This window comes from Monodelphis domestica, chromosome 6 (assembly GCF_027887165.1).
Source record: "Monodelphis domestica isolate mMonDom1 chromosome 6, mMonDom1.pri, whole genome shotgun sequence".
NCBI lineage: Eukaryota > Metazoa > Chordata > Mammalia > Didelphimorphia > Didelphidae > Monodelphis > Monodelphis domestica.
The window spans coordinates 142709818-142724196 of NC_077232.1; the positions used below are offsets into that span (position 1 = coordinate 142709818).

At 38.5% G+C, this 14379-nt stretch overlaps 1 protein-coding gene across 9 annotated transcripts in view; it reads left to right on the plus strand.

The window, feature by feature from the left end:
• The first annotated feature begins 2701 nt into the window (after window positions 1–2701).
• The window catches only part of CRACD (capping protein inhibiting regulator of actin dynamics), a 309702-nt gene continuing 298024 nt past the window's right edge, over window positions 2702–14379 (plus strand). For 5 of the 9 annotated variants that reach the window (XM_056802646.1, XM_007496410.3, XM_007496419.3 and 2 more), the window contains exon 1: window positions 3237–3433. The gene's annotated coding sequence lies outside the window, so the exon portion shown is untranslated. Of the gene's footprint in view, window positions 3434–14379 lie in introns of all 9 variants that reach the window. The other 4 variants (XM_007496414.3, XM_056802651.1, XM_056802647.1 and 1 more) reach the window with 4 other exon arrangements.

Genomic DNA, 14379 nt, shown 5'->3' on the forward strand with positions numbered 1-14379 from the left:
GGAATAATGTTCTAAATTGACTAAATAAAAATTTCAAAATAAATAAATAAATGTGGCCTCAGATACTTCCTAGTTGTGTAACCCTGGGCAAATCACTTAATCCCAATTGCCTAGCTGTTACTGCTCTTCTCCTTTGGAACTAATACTTAGTATTAATTCTAAGATGGTAAGAGTTTATTAAATACTAGTTCTTTCCAAGGTAATTTACTGTTGCATCTTTGTATTGCCTCTGTTAAATATATTGAAGAGGTTAAAGACACAAAATTATTTTTAAATCATGGAATTTTGGCATTAGAGTGCTCCTAACTTTGACTGCAGCTCTGTTTGAAGCATCTGCCTTCTAATACAGTGCTTCCCAACCCAGGGGCATCAAAAACCTTGGGAACCCATATGTGCACCAAACATCTCTTTGTGTTTTCTCAACAGGCTTTAACTGTGTAGTTGGAAATCATTGCTCTGCTGTTGAGTATTAACAAAACCAACTGCCTTCTTAACAATGGACATGGGTATTTGCTGATGGCTACAGGAGACTCAAAGCCAAGTTGTTATACACTGGGAATGCTCTAATACAGAAAGACTCCTCAGTCCTTTTCCTCCTTTCAGTACTTTAGGAATGTAGAAATTGGGATAAATTGCCCTGCTGAGCTAAGTACACAAGAACTTTATGATCATTTAAGTCCAATTCTTTGTAGAACTGGGAAGGAACTCACACATCATCTAGTATAATCCATACCTGAAACATCAACCCCCTCTACAACAGTTTCCACTTGACTTCAGTTTAAATAATGGAGCAACCACATCAACTTTTGGACAGCTCTAATCGCTCTAACAATCCCCACCACCAATGTTGAAACAAGACTTCTATACCCACTGGCTCTACTTCTACCCTTGTTCACTGGGCAAAACACCTTTCACATAGTAATACTTTAAATATTGTTCCTTCCCATGCCCTAGCAAACATACTGTCTTCTCTAGATATACATCCCCAGTTCTTTCAGTTGATCCTTGCAGCCCAAGTTTGCATTCAGATTTTTTTTTTTTGGTTGCCAAGTCTCTTAATGTGACCTTGCAGCTACTAAATTCCTCAAGCCTTTTTATTGCTTTCCTATATTGTTTTCACAGTTGGTTTTTTGAACCTAAAATATATATTATTTTAAAATTTTGTTCCTATTCAATTGTATATTTGGATTAGAGTTTCAGTCTATCGGATTCTTCTTAAATTTTGATTCTGTCATCTAGTTACATTAGCAATCCTCCTAAAAACTTAAAAAGCATGCCATCTATACTTTCATCCAAGGCATCAGTAAGAATCAAAGTGCCTAATTACATGTGATACTGACACATGCACTGGAGAAAAATACTGATCTTTGCCTTTTGAATTTATAATAGGGAGCTCTAAAAGCTGGGCAAAATATATGGTGAATTTCGTTATTTTTTCAAAAGCTTTATTAATAGTTTGTAAAATGCCCAATAAAATCTAAAATTTATATTTTGTGTATTCTTACTTGACTACTAAAGAGGTTTTTTTTTCCAAACTTCATTTGCAAAAGTGAACCACTAGATGATAGGATTTTGAGCTAGAAAAGATGTTACACGTCATCACTAAAAGTCCAACCCCAACATTTTGAATGATTGGGAAACTGAGTCCTAGAACCATGAAGTCACTTGCCCAAGGTTACAGTCATCTCTGAACAAGGATTTGACTTAGATTTTTTTAAAGCTCCAATAAAAAACAATGTTCTTTTATGCCCCACAGCTCCTATTAGTCAAAAACCAAAAGCCTGTTGTGAAGCCAGGTAGCATGAGACTTTTTTTCCCCAGTATCTAAGTCAGACTTAAGTTTTCTTTTAAAGCTACCTTAAGGTTCTCAGACTCATTTCAAACACTGGGAAAACCTACTCAGTGCTGAATAATTTGCATTTTTCTTGTTTACCTTTTTACTTTTTATCCCAGGGTTTTTGTTTGGGTTTATCAGCTTCATTACAACTTGATACTAGTGATCAATAGGAACCCCTTGATGAAGTGTGTTTTTGTTGTTTAGAGAGAATGATCACCAAATTGGCTGCAGGGCGATTCATTTTTCTGCTAAGGCAACCCTCAGATGCCTTCTGTTAAATCACAGTTTGAGGCCACCAATGAAACTACTGGTGGGTGAGGAAGCATTGATAGAAAATAATTTTACAACAGACACTCTATGTATTAGGAACTCAAATCAGTTAAGAAACTTTTGATTTAAAGAGTTTTATGAAAACATCAACTATAAAACCATGGACTTCCTCAGTTTTCTAATTTTATTTTTCTCTGGCCCTTTAAAATGAATACGATTAACACATATTTATACAATGCTTCAAAATTTGCAAAGGGCCTTTTCTCACAACTTTACTAGTGTGCCAGTAATATGATGTTTTATGGATGAGGAAACCAGAAGCAGGGGTCTTTCCACTATCATAGAAAAATTAACATTTCATTTCATCTTAGAGCAAATCAAAATTAAAACTAAATTGGCCGCTTCTATTTCCATGTAGCTTGACTGTATCACTGAGAAGGTTGGATTTTTCAAGACTGTTTGACTTTCAGGCTTATTTACCAAGGTTAGAGCCTTTTGGATGTCCTCCAGAGTGAAAGAGTGAATGAGCCAGTGGCTGAAGTCAAATGTCCAGGCCTCCATCTCAGGATTCCTTTTGCCAAACAACTTTATAATAGTGCTTTTCCAAAGCGCATCCCTACCCACAGAATGCTGGAAGGTCTCCAATCCCAACTCTATGCATTAAGAAATGCAGCCCATGGTACCAAGCCTTGGCATCTCTTTCTGCAGTCTTCCCCCGAGCTCATTTAAGGTCCTTACATCAAATAACTGTTCTCCATAGAGCTATTGCTTTTTCCAGTCATTGCTCGCCTGTTTATCCAGAGTCTAGACTGTCTAGGAAGGGAACCAGATCTTGTTGTTCAGGCCTCACCTATAAAAGAGGGTGGGGGGAAGAGGGAGAGAGAGGAGGAGAGTGAGAACAATGGGCAAGCAGCACTAGTCATTTGGATAGTTGTTCTCGCTTGCCCTGTGAGACTATCCCGGCTTCTTCTGAGGCCCTATCAGAGGTCCCAGCGTCGTCGAGGAGGAGAAAGGCTGCTGGGTCCCTGGGCTGGAGGGGCAGGGCAGTGCATCCTCCTTGTCTGAGTCTGGCTCAGTGGGCTGGCGGGGAGAGCATGTGATCTCTGAGAGACCGAGTTTGCAGTGCCGTGGTGTGGCCGGAGTGGGAAGCGCCATGAAGGCTCGTGCGGCTCACTGAGAGACGGGCTCCGCTGCGCTGCGCTGCGGCTGGGCTCGGCTCCGCTCTCGCTCTCGGGGCTTCTGACCACCCGAGAAGAAAACCACCCCGTTGCCTTTCCGCAACGCAGAGAAGCTGAGAGAGAAGTGCAGAGCAGAGCCGCGGAGAAGGTAAGAAATCCTCGCTTGCTGAGGACTGATCTGAAACAATAGCGGACCCGGGCTGGGCTCCTCCCGCCCCAGACCTCCCTGACTGCAGCCCCTGCTCTGCGCCTCTGACCGGTGACCTTGTCGGTACGCATCCTTCTGCCCTGGCTCCAAGCCCGTTCGACTTGTCGGGGATGCCTTGGCGGTTGGAGGAGGCTGCTTGGGGCGCTTTCCAGGGTGTGTATGGTGGGGATAGGGGAGGGGAGGGGGACTTTGCAGCGGTATCGATCCGCTCCGAGTGTTGGGGCGCTTGGTGCTGCCTGGTTAGCATCAGTGCGCGAGAGGAGAGGAGGGAAGCTCAGGGAGGACGCGGCGCGCGGGAGCCACCAGGGTATGAGCTGAAGAGCACAACTAGGGAAGAAGAGTAAGTCTGTCCACTTCCCCCCGCGGAGTGAGGTGGCAGCTGCTTGTTTTGTGTGTGCGCGCGCGTTTATTTCTGTTGGAGAAAAAGGCAATCTGCAGGGGGCTTTATTAAACAGATGCCACTTGGGCTGTGGACTGAACACTTGGTGTTAGAGTTGGTTTCCGTAATTGTCTCTTTTCCTTTTGTTGGCATTGTTTTCCAGGAGTCTTTTTCTGGGTTCATTTGCTTTCAATGAATGTATGGAGATGAGGGTAGGGTGGGGTGACTGTGGGGAGAATCTCACTCCCTAGGATCTCAATCTGACTTTGGCTCCCCACGAACCGTCATCCACCAGAACTGCATTGCTTTGTTTAACCTATGCCTGCCAAGCCATTTGTCACAAAAGTCCCAGCTCCCAGCCCCCAATTAAATTGGGATGAGCCGGGAAATCTGCGGACTGGGATGACTGACCCTGGACCGATGTTCTCCCGGTTTGTCAAGTCCTGGAGCCTGGAAGCTCAGCATTGCTCGGTGACAGAATTCTTTCTGTGGCGTCTTGCACTCCATCCTTACCGTGGTTTTCCTTTAGTAGTAGGATCTCTTTCTTCTGGGGCTCTGAAGTGGTGAAAAGATCTGAACCTGTGTTCCTGAATGGAAGGAGACAGCCCTAGATGAAGCCAAAGCCAGCCAGCCAAATATGCTATAGTTTCTACTCTTGGTTGTTAGTAAACAGAACTGCATCTGAGGCAAATGAAAACATTTTAATTTGGGTTTTAGACTTTCAAAGGCTACAGTCGTGATGAGTCGATTTTGACTTCTGAATTGTATAAGTGAAAATGTTTCAATCCCCAAAGTGCCATTGATTCAAAATATTAAAAAAAAAAAAACCCTAGAAACCACCACCTTGTGTTCTAAAATTTTAATATGGTTAACAATAATGGCCCTGAAACTGATCTACCAAGAGGTGTGCGGGGGATGGTAAGAATCGACAGGGTAAGGCCATTTACAATAAAAGGCTTGCAGTAAATATTCTGTAGAGAATTTTCAATTCATTAACTTGTCAGTAAAATCAATGTTAGTCTATGTTAAAACAACGACAACCACTAGCACATAAGAATTATTAATAAGGGAAATGAGTGACAGTTGCTCTGTACAGTCTATTTATATGTGACACAGGAATCTGAACTTGATATTCCACCGTGTCCTTTAGCTAATAAAAAAAAAAATCAGTTAACAAAACATCTTCACAAACACATCTTACTCTCACTTTCTAGAGAAGACAAGCTTAGTACAGTGTCAGTACTACTGAAAAAATGGTCATGAGGGAAATATTTTGGAATCAAAAGAAAACATGGACAGAAAACATAAAAGCATTATAGAATGATTGCTTCACTTAAGGTATGTATGAGGGAAAGCATAGGATGCTAGGGAGTTTACCTTTATTTCACTTAATTCTTTTTTAAATTCAGAATCTCATTTATAACTGTCTATAATGGAGGAACTTGAAGGAATTATGGTAAGTTTTTCAGGTCTAAAGAGTGCTTGTACTTGATAATTCTCATACTAAGCAATGTCTGAGGAGCCTTTTTTAAAACCCAGCAGAAAACCCAGTTTTAAAAGTGAACTGTAACTGAAGAAGGGTGTCTATAAGCAGAATGTGAACACGTGGAAAAGTCTTTGCAGCTCTTTTCTTGACATTTGCTAATAAGAAAGTTGGATATCTTCCCTCATAGAGTTTTAAAAGCAGCAGCAGCATTAATCAGTAATCAATTTACTAGGCCATGGTTGGCATTGTAGTTAACTTAGATATAAAATATTACATTTCTTAGAATCTGGCAATTACCATAGAGCTTTGAATGAATTGTAGTCACACAAAGATACACAGCTAAAAGTTGACTATAAATAAAAACTTTTCATGAGTCATTCATTTAACATTAACATTTTCCTTCAAATATTCAACAATAGTTCCCATTTTAATTATCAGTTTGAATTTGAAAACTAAACTAATTCTCTCATTTAAAAGATGTTTCCTATTTCTAATTTCCTTGTTCTTCTATTAAAACTATCATAATAAGAAAATATCCAAAATCACTTGTGGAAATAATTATTTAGGTTGTCATTTTAAAAAAAATTAATAAATAATGGAATCTAATGTTCTTTTGTCCAGACAACGTACATGGTTTTACATTCTTCTCTAGATACTAGCTCTAGGATTTAAATGGAAAGCGACCATCGAATGACTTATTTGGTATAAACTTAGCTAACAATAATAATATCTAGCATTAATATAGCCCCACTTTACAAAGATTACCTCATTTTATCCTCACAACAATACTGGGAGGTAAGTGCTTTTATTATTCTCATTTTACAGATGAAAAAATGAAGATAGAGATTAAGTGACTTCCTCAGGGTCACACATTTAGTAATTGTCTACAGTGATAGTAAAAGCAAACCAAGAACTCTAAAGTATGCGTCATCTTTTATAGGAGTTACTCTGCTATCTGACCAAGAATATGAGAATCAAAAGTTGGCTTTTTCATAACATACCACCTTTAAAATTCGATTTCATTTTAACAGGTCCCTGATTTGAATGTTTGATATAGGTATGTGCATACATATATACATATAAATAAATACACATAGAGGCTTTTGTGATAGTGACAAAATTTGTCTCTAGACTTTACACACTGATACTAGGAACATATTAACCTTGCTTAAAAAGAAAAACTTGCCCAATAAGTGAATATCTGCCTTTGATGAAACACAAAATAAAGTTTAGGAAATATAAAGTTACTCCATAATGTTTTATTGATGTCTCAAAACCCAAAAGCTGTACAAAGTATTTTGTTTGTAAGTCATTTATAGAAAACACACAAATGTACAAGTCAGGACTATTGTATCTTAGTATTTTCTTACATTAGTTATTGTAGTTTTATTTTCATATTTCTGAGATTTTTTTCTCCTTTCTGTGTAAGTAAATGGAAAATTGTTGTCCCCCCAAAAAATTAATTTTATATGTCAGAAATAACTGGAAGCAATGTCATAGGTAAAAATCCCATTATTTAACACCAACAGTTAAGTAACATTAAGAAGAGGCAAGATTGAAACAATTTTCCTGCTTTCTTCATCTGGTCATCTGGATTCAACCTCTATTGCTATATGATTTGCATTATGTCTGTCAGAAAGTACAGTTTGTAAGAATGCTTTTAGGTAGACTTAGAAATATTTATCTTTCAAAACTGATACTTTAAAACTCAAGATCTATGAAAATTCTGAGGCTGTATTATGGAGAGACAAGTTAAGAAGGTATTTTCATTGTTAATTTGTGATTTTAATATATGTGTACCTATATTTCATTTGCCATTTCCAATTAAGATGAATTAAGACAAATACAAATAATTGTTTCCTTCACTATGGATGTTCATCAGAACTTAGATTTCATTATTTATGATACATAGAACATTTACAGTGATCTGTTATCATTTTATTAGTGTAGGTACTCCCTCCACCAACATAAATTTAAATGCCTCCACTTCCTATCTTATGTTACTCTTGTCCATGTTTTACCATAAACTCTACATAGTTAAATATGATCTGCTTAAAATGCTGGAAGCCTTCCTTTGTTCTTTTGGTATCTTGAGGATACTAGTGTACCATTCAGATTGCCCATCTGTTACTTCTATCTTTTCTTCCATCATGTATGCCTTCAAGGGTGTCTTTTACTCCAATTCTTACTGGGATGTCATCATGGGTAACATACTACAAGCTACTTCTGCCCATTATCCTCTTTTCATTCCTCTTTGAATTATTTGCACGTTTAGTTCTTTCATGATTATTGTGTCTATGATTTATAGCCATATGGGATCACTTGTTGGCATTTCAAAGATGAGCTTCAGCTAGGAACAGAAAATAATCATAATAATATCTAGTATATATACATGTATATATATCAATTACTATGTGCTGGGTATAAGCACTTTATGATTATTTCCTTATATGATCCTCAAAGCATTCCTGTGATATAGGTACTATTGTTATTCCCATTTTACAGATGAGAAAACAGGCAAACAGAGTCAAAGTGACTTGCCCACACAGCTCATATCTGAGGCCAGATTTAAACTAAGATCTTACTGTTCCCAGGCCTGATGCTCTATCCACTCTGCTATGTAGATTCTAGATGCCTTGTAAATATATAGATAGTTTAGATAGCTAATGAAAGGAGGAAGGGAGGGAAAGAGAGAATGAGGGAGGTAGAGGGAGAGAGAGACAGAGAGAGAGACAGAGAGACAGAGACAGAGAGAGAGAGAGAGAGAGAGAGAGAGAGAGAGAGAGAGAGAGAGAGAGAGAGAGAGAGAGAGCACTTTAGACATAGTTTGGGGATATTAAAAGTACTGCCCAATGTCCCAAGAGTGATTGAACTTGATCTTTGGCAACTCCATTCTCGACCCAATTCATCATGACTGTGCATTGCTTGTTGACAATATACTATCTGATGGATTAGTTCAAGGCACTGTCCATTTGTATCTCATACTCTGAGTATCAATGTTTTCTTTTTCCTTCACATACACACACCTTTCTTCCCTCTCCCCACCTTCCATAGTTTGGCCAATTTCTTTTATAGTATTGTGGAATCCTAAAGAAAACTCTTTTTCCAGAACTCAATTATCATTTATCTTAGAAAGGAAGTAAACAAGGATTTATGTGGTATATACTATGTGTCAGACACTATGCCCCGTGTTTAAATAATACTAACAATATTCATAGCTAACATTTATTTAGTAATTCCTTATGTGCCAGATGCTCTGCTAAGTGCTTTACCAATATTATATCATTTGATCCTCAAAACAACCCTGAAAGGTAGATGCTGTTATTCTAATTTTGCAGATGAGAAAGCTGAGGCAAACAGAACTTATGTGCTTTACTCAAGGTCATACAGAGAAGTGTCTGAGGTTATACTTAAATTCAGGTCTTCTTGACTTCAGGTCCAGAACTCTATCCATGGTGCTACCTAGCCACCACCTTAATAAAATCGGGGTGGTTTCTGAGTTCTCTGGTCTTCTCCACTGGGGCATCAATCTGATTTCCCTGGGAAATAAAAATATCTATATTTTTGCCTTCAAGCATTTCCTACTTGCAGTGTTGATACTTTGTTTATACAGGTCAAGTGAGACCTGCTTTATAGTCCATTCACAGTGCTATTTCTCCCTTTCCTTTTTCCTTTATGCTCATTTAGGGTTTATTTTGTTTTTGCTTCAATCAACCAATGATAAATGCCTATCCCAAAGCAGAAGATTCCAAAATGACTGCTAATATGTCAGAGTACCATCAATCTTTTCTTAGGTCTGAAATATATTTATGCCTTCACCAGAGTCCTACTTTTGGGTCTCCATGTGGCATAGATGGGATCCTAAAGTTATCTGAATAGAGCACAATTCATTCTCTTGTCAAGTTCTAGCAAACTGGAAAGACTTCAGTTTTGGGTCCTGGGATGAACTGTTTTTCAAGGACCAACCTAACTAAGTTCATCTCTAATTTGGCCTTGGGCTCATGGCATTTTTGACTAGGGTCATTTTGTCTTTAGCCACTTCTCTATTTTACTATCCTACCAGTGTACATCCTTTCCTTTCTTTCCCCTAGTAAAATATTGTTTTTGAGGGCAGTATTTTTTGGTCTTCGTAGCATAGTACCTTGTGCAAAGGAAACACTTGATAAAAGTTTGTTGAATTTCCATTTTTAATTTATACAAGGGGCCCCAAAACTTTACTTAGCTCAGGCTAAAACAAAACATTAAATTGGAGGAAGCAAGGTAATATAGTTTGGAATAAAATATAATGACTCAGTGTATCAGTGATAAATAATAGTACTATAAGGTTGACAAAGTGCTTTCCTCATGATAACCCTTGTGCTCAATGAATTATACATATTTCACAGATGAGAAACTGAGGCTCAGTGATATATAACCTATACCATATCACATAGATGATAGGTATAGAATTCTAACTAAAATCTCAAAGAGACCTGAATGAACTGGAAGCCCATTTCTTGTGAGAAAGGACACCAATGGGATTTTTTTCTAGGCTATCTTCTAGCTAAAGGATCCATAAGTTTTTGTCATTGATTGTCTCTAGGAAGAATCTAGCTTTGGGAGGAAATGCTAATGTTAAATGATGAACAAGAATAATATTCTTGAATGTGACCTGTACTTTCACATGATCAACATAGTCAATGACTTTAGCTAGAAAAAACAAAAATAAGCTTTATGCCCAGAATTGTTTAGTCTGGTATTCTTGTTTGAGATGCTTTTATCTTTGGTAGGTAGCTCAGATGTGATTGTGATGAATTGGGTCTATGTAAACAAAAGAGTTAAGGGGCTTACATGTGCTATTTACTTGTTCCTGTTGGAGCAGATGCACCGATTCCTTTAGTCTCTGTACAGTATTAGTGACTACCAATTAGGCATCAGTGGGCCCAGTGACAATTAGCAAACAACCACCGTTATCAGAGAACGCCTGGCACTTGCATTAGTCCTTTGTTCCATAGAATCATGGAGTCTTAGAGTTTTAGAGATGAAATGTAATTTTGCAATAATCTAATCTAATCCTTTGCTTGTACAAAAGACTGAAGTTCAGGGTACCAAACATATATGAACACAACATCCAGGGTTCTCTGACCTCTGGCAGAGAAATACCTAAAGCAACAGGAAAGGGCTCAGAAGATGTTGTCACTGGCCTTTTGTCAGTCACCACTACCCATTCCCTTTGTGTTTTCTTTTCCCAAGATCTTTTGTAGCTCCCAGTCCATCACAGTCCATACACATTACTTTCTTCCAGGTACCCACAATACAGTGGAATAAAAACATAAACCCCCAGGGAAGAGAAGCCCTCCAGGTAATTCAACTTCACCAAAGCCACATAAGACACCTTTAGCTTAATCTCTATTGCCAACTTGCCCAATCATAATTTCTACAGTAACAGTGTAAAGATCAGTTTAGGGATCGCTGGTTCAAAGACCTGAGCTAGTTCTGCTTTATAAATTGCCAAGAGGTGTCCTCAGAATTGGAGAGAAGCTAATGTCCTTACTAGGGCTTCTGATAACAGTTGCTGCCTTTGTTTTCCTATAGCTCCCTCCTTAATTGTTTTAACAAGAGATGTAAAGTAAGTTTTCCAAGGACAGAGATAATTAGCAGTGGAGGCAATACCAAATACCACGTCTCTTGGCTCCCAGTCCATTGTCTTGTATTTCACTACCTTCTCCTTGAGGCAAAATGGAATCAGCCTAAGGAGAAAATTAGATCCCTAAATGAAGAAGAAAAAAATTTTTTTTCTGAATTTTTTTTCTCTGTCTCTATGTACTGATCATATACATGCAACCAAGCTGATGTTCAAAAAGGCTATCCACTTTAGCAAATAGACCCTTTTCAATCACAGTAGTCCCAGCAGGATTATAAATCTGGTCAACTAGTTCAGTGCAGGTAATTATAAAGGAGAAAACTGGGGCTAAGAAATTAAATGATTTGCCTAAGGTTATACAGGTGGTAGCAAAGCTTGGCCTCTTATCAGCTCAGCATGTTAGCTCTTGAAAGTACATTGATTGCACCTGGTGCCTTGATGTGAGATTCAGTTAAGTTTCATTCAATTCAAAAAGTATTTGTTAAAGGTTTACTATATGTAAGACCTATGGGGAATGCTGAGTTAAATAAGACTAAGTCTCTGATCTGAAGGAATTTATAGCCTGATTGAGGCACTGGGAAAAAATGAACTCCTTTTGATGTGCCAATGAATATCATAAAGGCCTTTATTCATCCATAATTGAGTGGGGAAGGAGAGATTTAACAGAAGGCTACTAAATGCTTTTGCTCTTTCATTATTTATCTTACTGATTCTGACACTTTGGCAACGGGGTGGGGAGCATTTCTTTTTGCTATATTCAAAATGAAATCTTCCATTCATTATTTTATCTTAATACTTCTATTTGTTCGAGATAAAAACCAAGAAGCATTATATGTGATCAGTCCAGGCTCTTGAGCTTCCTTTGACAGCAGCATCTCATAAAAAGCTAAAAGCCTTTATCAAATGCTTATTATGTTCCAGGCACTATTCTAATAAGTGCCAGGAATCCAAAGGCAAGCAAGATAGTTCCAGTCCTCAGGAAGCTTATATTCTAATGGAGTAAGACAGAAATTGTAGAAAGGAGAGAGGGTGGAAGGAGATGGCCTGGAAGTGGCTTGGAGTCATTAGGTTATAACAAGATATGGCTGAAGCTCACCAGTCAGCATCAGAGGGCACAGGAATGGAGTCCAGAGATGGAGAGGAGGAGGATGGCCAAAAAGATCGGGAAGTGACCAGTAAGGATTGCCCTTCCCTACCTGATCTCCAAAGGTTTAGGATTATTCCTTGAAAAAAGGAAAATTATGAATTTGTATAAATTACCCCTTGTATAGTTTATCTTTTCAGAGACACACAAATGCTTCTTTCTATGTATGTATGTGGCCTCAGGTTACCCCAGCCATGCTTACTCTTTTCAGTATTAATTTTCCAAGCAAATATTTTTCTTATAGATATAGCTCTTATTAGTGCCTCTAGTGTAGACATTGGTAGGGATGTGGAGCAGGGGTTGCGGGGATCCTTCCATCTTTTATATAGTTGTCCAGACATAGCACACTCTCATTTTAGTGACTTTGGTGTTCTAAATATGTTATCTATGTTTATAATAGTCCCATTTACTTATTTGCTTATGTCTAAAATTTTTACAAAGACCTCTACATATTATCTCATTTGGATCTAGCTTCATAGGAAGAGAGTATGTGGTGTTTATGAGCCAGGGCACATGGAATTGATCTGGACTTATATGGTTCACCTCACTGTTTAAATTAAGCCTTTTACAAGTAGCTGCAGGGGACTTAATAACTGTAGAAACTTAACATCTATTTCAGCTCTTTGCTCATTTGGCCTTTGATGGAGGGTGGGGATACTTTATGGAACTCTGATCCAGATGCTTTTTTGCTATTGTTGTAAATCCCCTTTCCAGACCATCTTATATATTGTTTCTGTTGCTTTCTGGTCTTCAGTGAAGGTTTAATGGTCTTTCTCTCCTATTTCCTTATTTTGCTGCAAATGTATACCATTTGCTATAGCATAGAAGGAGAATGGCAATTGCATCTAAGATCAAGTCAACAGGCTATATGTGGCTTACTTCTTATGCCCCTGAACTGGCTTTCTCATTTTGAGTTTGGGGATGGAGGAGTGAGTTTATAACCTTGCCAGTTACCTTGAGTAATCCTCTTGCACTTTGGGGGTTACAGTGTGGCTGTGGTAAAGGTTTTTCCATCCCCTTCCTGGTCTTCTCTGCACGTACTGCTTCTGCTACCTTGTATTTCACAGAAGGAAAATGACACGTTAGGACAAATCTTATTTCCCAGTCACATCTTGTCTTTACACCTGTTCTAGCATTTTCATCCCTCCTCCTTAATTGGATTTTCCATAGCAGTGTTTATTTTATAAAGGCATATTTTCCTAGCCTGTCCCTGCCCAGAATTTTGCCAGTGCCTCCCAGGGGCTGGTTTTCCCACATATATTTTCTGCTTGATTCAGCAGCTTTATTCCATGACCTCTTTCCACCTGCTGTATTATCACACTCACTGGCTGTACCATTTGGGCATTTTGCCCCAAGCCTGGCCCTGGTGTCCCCACAGCTCCCTGATGTTCTGGAGAAGCTACCCATTCATTGGCTTACTGAGTAACCAGATCGGTGGTGATTAGAGTTCCTCCCCATGAAGATAGGAGGGCTTGCTGCATTTCAAGAGGTTACATGTTTTTCACGATGAATTCGATTTGCAGCTGCCACATCCAGCTTTCCAAGGAAGTGCCCATTTTGACAGAAATTACCCTCATTTGGTAAGATAAGCTGATGTACTTGAAGTTTTTATTTTCAAATTAAAATAAGAACTATCCCACTCTGTGACTATTATAAGTCTCATGCAAGGGAGGGCATCAAATCCCATCATTTCCCCAATGAGCTAACTGAGACCCAGGGAAGGGATTTTTTTCAGGTCATATAGGGAGTAAGCTTCATATTTGGACCCAGACAGGACTCCAGAACTGGTATTCTCTCTGTTATATAGTTATATTTACAGATACTTGAGAAAATAGGGGGAGGGGACCATCTAGTACATACTTATTTACTGTATCTTATGTTCTGCCAAACTCTTTTTGTGGCAAGTCATGAAACAAAGTATAAATGATAGGCTCACAATACATATTTTTAGGAAATTTTACAGGGAGATTTTGAATTCCTGAATTTAGAGCTACAGAGGCCTGAGATCATTTAGTTCAAATTTTTTCTCTTGCCACTCATGAATCCAGCCTCCCCTTTTTCTGCCTGGTTTACACCTTCTTAGGCAATCTAAGTCTTTAACCTTAAAAAATCTCAGAAGCTCTAAGTTCAAAAGATCCACCAACCCCAGCTTCCTCAGAATTAGAGATTTCAGGTGTGTAACACCACCTGGCTACTTTACCAAGTTAATAGATAGATTATAGACCAGTGGTGTCAAACTCAAATAGAAATGGGG